Here is a 6984-nt window from a genome sequence, read left to right as displayed (position 1 = left end):
GCCTTTCTATTCATTACCTCATATTCTGCCCCAAAGCCAGAACCAAGTAAATAGTCAGCCTCAGAATCTCTCTTAGAAAGCAGAGGGAGAAATACCAGCTAAACAAATACAGTTCCTTATAGCAGGGCAGGTAGACAAAATGATAGTATGTCAAGATTTAATATAGAGGTAAATGACTGTGGCCATTCAGGAATCACATGTTACTACAGGGAAGAAAAATTCTCCAAAGATGTAAATGATAGCCAGGGTCACAGCACTGGAGCTGGAAGATGAACACAGACTGTGGACAGCCAAGGTTCTGTAGGAAACTGTAGGTCAGAAAAGAATCAGTTTTCTCCTGATGGTGAAGCAATGGAAGCTGACAATGAGAATGATGTTGAACCCTGTGACAAAGAAAATGAGAATGCTCAGAATCTGGTGTTGGAACTAATACATGCTGGACAGATGCCATGGCTAATATCCTTAACAAAAAAAACTCCTAAAAGAGAACCCACCATTTTGGTCAAAAACAAAAAGCTGGAAAAGGAAAAAGAAAAGTTAAAGCAAGAGAGACTAGAGAAAATAAAACAGCTTGATAAGAAACGGGAGTGGGAAATTATATGCAGAGTAAAGCTAGACAAAAAAAAAACAGAGAAATCTTCAGAGAATTGCAATGAGGGGTGTGGTGCAATTATTTAATGCTGTTCAGAAGCATCAAAAGAATGTCGATGAAATGTTGAAGAACCTGGAAGCTCAATTAGAAAGCATGCTAAGTTGATATCAACAATTTCTAAGAACGATTTCATCAGTGCTCTTGGAGGAATGGTTGGAAATAATATGAGAAAAATTCTACTGGGGAGGAACCCAAAAGCCAAACAGGCTGAAATTAAATCAGAAGAGAGCCCAGGATGGACTATCCTATGTGATGATTTCATGATGGGAGCATCTGTGAAAGACGGGGACAAAGAAAATGATGGGCCAGATGACAGCAGACAAGAATCTGGAAATGACTCTGACACATGAAGTTATATAGGAAGCAAAATCTTCAATCATTTTATTTTTCCTGGAAAAATTCTTGATGCTATGAAAGATGGGGAATTATAAAGATATCATTTGTAAAAAAGCCAAGACTTTTACTTTTACAAAGTTTTTGATGTTTCCTTTTTTCACATTAGATGTTAAACTGTATTTTCAAGACTTTTAAAAATTATAGCATTTTTATGCTAAAACATTTTCTCAAAACATTTCATAAAAGTAAATATTTCTACTTGATCAGCAAGATATTCAATTGCCAGGATCCTTACAAGTTTACGTAAGTCATGGATATTGGTGTCTTGATACAGTATCATTAATGTTTCTAAAAATGGCAATGCCAATTCATAATTAAATGAACTATTTGAAGTAAATACTTCTCTGCCTTTCTAATTGATAGAACTATATAGTTATAGATTTGGGGGAGGAGGGTTAGAGTCTATTTGTTATGATGAGCTATTGAGAAAAACATCTGTAGTAAAACTGAAAGTTACAGTGTTTCTGATTTGGGGTGGTAATTTTATTTTTAGATAATCTGGCAAATATTTTGGTTTAAGAAATAGTCCAAATTTCTACTTTTATAGCATTTCCTTTTATATACTAAGTACTATAAACAACTTAGATTTGTTTTAAATTTCAGGTTATTTTTGTATGAGAGATTTCATGAGATGGAACTCATGTTTGAGTTATGAAATGAAACATAATTTCTTAGGAAGTATATTTGAAATGTTTTAGTTTCTTTTTTTCCTAGATATTTGAGTTGGCTTAATAAATTATCTTTATGGACTGGCCAGTGAAATGGTGGAGTCAGACAGCAGGTAGTCTATATCAGAATACTTCATCTGATTTGAGACTTGATTCTATACTGTTGCATTAAAATTTATTAAACTAGGAGACTTTTAGTATCTACCTGTTAAACAAAAGGAAAGAGAAATGTTTCATGTCATTCCAAGATGTCTATGAAACTGAATCTAATATCTAAAGTTTATAAAGGAATTATCTTTTTAAAAATTTAGCATAGATTTTTTAGAAAAATTTATCCCTGTCAAAGATAAAATGAGGATGATAATACTTAATTACAGTGTTGTTAAGAGTATCATTTGAGAAAATACATGTAAGGTGTCTGGAATAATATCAGCATGTAATAGGAGCTCATGGCATCTTGGTTCCCTTCTTTCCAGGAAGATGCCCAACACATACAGGAGTAGAATTAACAATACCCAGTCAGTTGTGCATTAAGAACCATGGGTTTACTATACTAGAGATGTGTAGTGTAGCTCTCCCATTTGATTTCTTAAGGTCACAATAATCAACACAGGTTTTCCTGAACATGTGTGATGTCTTTATTTCATACTTTCAGGATTTCTTTCTAACCAAATTTGTCAGACTTTTTTCCATCAATTGTCACCAGCAAGCTAAGAGTAGGCAACTCTGTAACTGAGATATTTAGAATTGTTTGTCATATGAATTGGCCTAGTTATAGTTTACGCCCATAGGTACAGTTATCCAAATAATATGTTCAAAGGAGAGGTGGAATGCCAGGAATTATTTAGAAATCTTTTTTAAAAACCAAAAATCTTTATGAGCTTATGGAATGATTCATTGAAATATTCACCTGGCTGCTCTTTCAATTGAACAGCAATATATGATGAAAATCAGGCCAAACTTTCATAGACTGAGAATAGACGTGCTAATTTATCATCCTTCCATCATCTGAAGAATAACTGGCTAAAATGAGCACTTGAGAATTCCAGGCAGGTGTCTATTTGAAAGGAATTTTTCCTTGTGAAAATTGTCTCTTCTGAGGCTTAGAGTCAAAGCAAAGCTTAGCTACATTATGTTCATGCACTGTCAAATAGAACCAATTTGTCAAGACCATTGATTTTTCTTTACCTAAAGACCTCAAAGATAGGTGTCGTTTTCATCATTAATAATACTCATATTTAATCCTTAGTGCCTTGTGGAGTAAGTAGGTGTCATAGTCTTCATTTTACTGGTTAGGGGATGAAGACAAATATAGCTTCTAAAGGATCAAAGTCGAACTAATAAAAAAAAATGCCATAATGGCTCAGGGCTCTGATTCATCCAGTCCTAAATGTGGGCCCAGATAAGGGATGTCCCCAGACTCTCCAATGTTCCAAAAGGGATTTTGGAATATAAATATGAACTTTTAAATTTTAGTTTACTGTGGTAAAATATATATCACATACAATTTGCCATTTTAACCATTTTTACATGTACAGTTCTGTGGCATTAATGAAATTCACAGTGTCGTGCAATTAACACCACTATTTTCAAAACTTTCTCATCACCGCTAACAGAAACTCTGTTAGGCAAAAATTCCCTATTTCCCCTCCTGAGCTCCTGATAATCTTGTTTTACTTTCTGTTTCTATAAATTTGTCTATTATAGATATTTCATATAAGTGGACTCACACAATATTTTCTATTTTGTATCCAGTTTATGTCACTGAGCATGTTTTCATTATGGTGTATTGAAATCATACATGGTTTCATACAACCATATTGAGCATGTTCATCCAACCATGCTGAGCAATACAATATGCTCATCCATGTTGTAGCATGTATCAGAATTCCATTTCTGTTTATAGCTGAATAATATTCCATGATGTAGATATACCATATTTTGCTTATCCATCCATCCATAGATGGATATTTGGGTTGTTTACACCTTCTGGCCATCGTGAATAATGTTCCTATGAACACCGGTGTACAGGTATCTCTCTGAGTTCATATTTTAAGTTCTTTGAGAGAAAGGGTATTCCATTCCGCCTAGTAGTGGAATTGCTGGGTCATTTAGTAATCCTATATTTTGAGGAACTGCCAACTGTTTTCTACAGTGGCTCTACTTCTTTACATTTCCAACAGCAATGAATGAGGGTTCTAAGTTCTTCAGACCCTTGCCAACACTTGTTATTGTTATTATTATTATTATTATTATTTAATAGCCATCCTAGTGAGTGTGAAGTGATATCTCATTGGTTTGATTTGCATTTCCCTAAGGTCTGATGATGTTGAATATTCTTCCTGTGCTTATTGACCATTTGAAAATCTTCTTTAGGGAAATATCTGTTCAGGTCTTTTGCCATTTTTTTTTTTAAACATGGGCAGGCACTGGGAATTGAACCCAGGTCTCTGGCATGGCAGGTGAGAACTCTGTCACTGAGTCACCATTGCCTGCCCTGCCAGTTTTTAAATTGAGTTGTTGGTCTTTCTGTTGTTGAGTAACATGAGTAACAGGAGTTCTTTATATATTCTGAATATTAAATCCTTATCAGATATGTGACTTGCAAATATTTTCTCCCATTCTATAGGTTGTCATTTCATTTTCTTTTTTTTTTTTTCTGGAGGCAACTTGTATGCAAACTTCAGCTAGATATTGCTAATTAGCACACTTTGCCAAACTCCAACCAACACCATTCCTGTTAACCCTAAAGAATACCTGGGGCTTTATCTGAGATTCTACAAAAGCTCCATATACTAATTTTACTTTACAGAAAAACCTCCAAATGGGTTCCTAAGCCTGATAAATCCTGAAACCCAGAGGGGCCAGCTTCTCTAAGAACATCAACTAGTTCCATCCCCCATCCCATATTATTGACAGCCCTTTCCGACATGAAAACATTAGAATGGACATAGGCCAAATACCCCTAAAGATTGGGAGAAGGATCAAAGGAGAAGGAAGTGTCATTACAAAGCATATAGGATTTCATAAATGAGTATGACTGCTGAAACACTATATTGGTATTTTTTTTAGTCTCCAGTGTCTTGGAGCAGTCAGAAGGAAAACCCCGAAACTATGAAACTGTAGCCCATACCAAACTCTGAAATCTGTTCTATAACTATTTGTTACAATCTACCTTGAAATTTATTGCTTTTTTATATATATGTTATATTTCACAATTAAATTTTTTTTTAAAGAACTAGAAGGGATTAGTTTAAAAAGTCTCTTTTTGATTTTGTTGATTGGTTTATATCTGGGTGTATCTAGATGAATTCCTTTATGCAGTTCCCGATTTCCTAATAACACCATCTGTGATAAATTAGATTCTTCCAGGTCTGCAGGTACAAGCAGAATGAACTTGGGTTCACAGCCTGAGTATGTCCTAGCAACTGGCCCATGCAGTATTGGGTGCCTAGAAATGGAAGGAGTACAGAAAGGCTCCAGATGGACCAGTGGCTATTAAATAGATTGTATGGGTTTTTGAATGCTTACAATTTCAGATATTAATAACTATTGTTGCTTAGAAATTGTTGCAGTAAACAATTTTATACTTAATCCTTTGTTAACTGACTTGTGGAAACATATGTATAAATGCATGCACATACATATTTTGTATAAGTTCATTTGATGGATGCCGACCCTTTCTGAAGTTCAACACTTGGAATTTGTGAACTTTAAAGAAAATGTTTAACAGGTACCAAATGTCTTGCTTTGTTCAAAAGTCCTACAGATAAAATTTTAGATTATTAAATGTCCATGTCGCTTCAAGAAAGCAGTAAAACAATATATAGTGGATATTTGATCTGTTAGTTCTATTTGCTTTCTGGTGTGGTTCCTTTCTATACTTGAGGATAAATGCACTGCTACGGGATAAAGATGATAGTATAATTTGGGGATAGAAGAAAGAAATTCTTTCAGAAATAGCCTCAGAGAACCTTTAAAAAATCAGTAGATGAACAAAATCACCTAAGCCAAATCTCTGCCAAATGCCCTAAGGAGCTGACTAACCAAAGTTTCTACAGACTCTCTGAGCATTATGAAAATATATTTGGACGAACTCTGATTTTTACCTCTAATACATTGACTGCCTTTACAGAAAGGATAAAAATTCTTCAATATTCAAATTTATTGGGTAATTTTTGTTGTTTTGCCTTAAATAGCTTTGTTAAAAATAGAAAGTTTTCGATCCCAAGATAGGTTAGCAATTAGGAACATGCACTCTGAATTCATATGGACTGGGTTCAAATCTTAACTGTTACTTAGTCATTTTGTGACCTGAACAGTTACTTAACATCTCTCAGCCTCAGTTTCTCTGTTTTAAAAAAGTCTGTAAGAATAGAACATATCTTATAGGGTTGTTTTGATGGTTAAAAGAATTAATCAATTTAAAACAGTTAGATGAGTACCTGGCAGAAGTCCTTGAAAAGTGTTGGCTATTGTTATGTTTTTTATCATTTTTTTAATTGTGAAATATAGCAAATATGCAAAAAAAATAAATTTCCAAGTGCATTATAACAAACAGTTGTAGAACAGATTTTAAAGTTTGGTATGGGTTACACTTCCACGAATTTTCATGTTTTTTCTTCTAGCTGCTCCAAGACACTGGAGACCAACAGAAATATCAATATAATGATTCAGCAATCATACCCATTTGTTAAATCCTGTCTTCTCTGTTATACTACATCAAGGACTTATTATTTTTTTTTAACTTTTTAACCATCATATCGACTTTTTTCCTTCTTTTTTTGTGAACAATAACATATATACAAAAAAGCTATAAATTTCCAAGCACAGCACCACAATTAGTTGTAGAACATATTTCAGACTTTGACATGGGTTACAATTTCACAATTTTAGGTTTTTACTTCTAGCTGCTCTAAAATACTGGAGACTAAAAGAGATAGCAATTTAATGATTCAGCATTCATATTCATTTGTTAAGTCCTGTCTTCTATGTATAATTCTACCATCATCTTTGATCTTTCCATACCTCTCATTGGGGTCGTTTGGGCTAAGGCAATTCTAAATTTTTGATATTTGGAAGGGTCTGTCACTAATATGGGGTAGGGAGATGGAGCTATCTGATGTTCTGGAGAGGCTGGGCTAGGTTTCAGGACTTATCTGGACTAGGGACCCATCTGGAGGTTGTAGGTTTATGGAAAGTTACTCTAGTGCCTGGAACCCTTGTGGAATCTTATAAATTGCCGAGGTGTTCTTTTGGATTGGCTGG

General features: G+C 34.3%; 1 pseudogene; it reads left to right on the top strand.

The window, feature by feature from the left end:
- Positions 1–229: 229 nt before the first annotated feature.
- On the top strand, positions 230–1002 carry LOC143653130 (RRP15-like protein pseudogene; annotated as a pseudogene).
- Positions 1003–6984: the final 5982 nt, after the last annotated feature.

This window comes from Tamandua tetradactyla, chromosome 13 (genome assembly GCF_023851605.1).
Source record: "Tamandua tetradactyla isolate mTamTet1 chromosome 13, mTamTet1.pri, whole genome shotgun sequence".
Classification (NCBI taxonomy): domain Eukaryota; kingdom Metazoa; phylum Chordata; class Mammalia; order Pilosa; family Myrmecophagidae; genus Tamandua; species Tamandua tetradactyla.
Note: the sequence above shows the minus strand (reverse complement) of the source record. Positions and strands in the feature narration are given on the sequence as shown.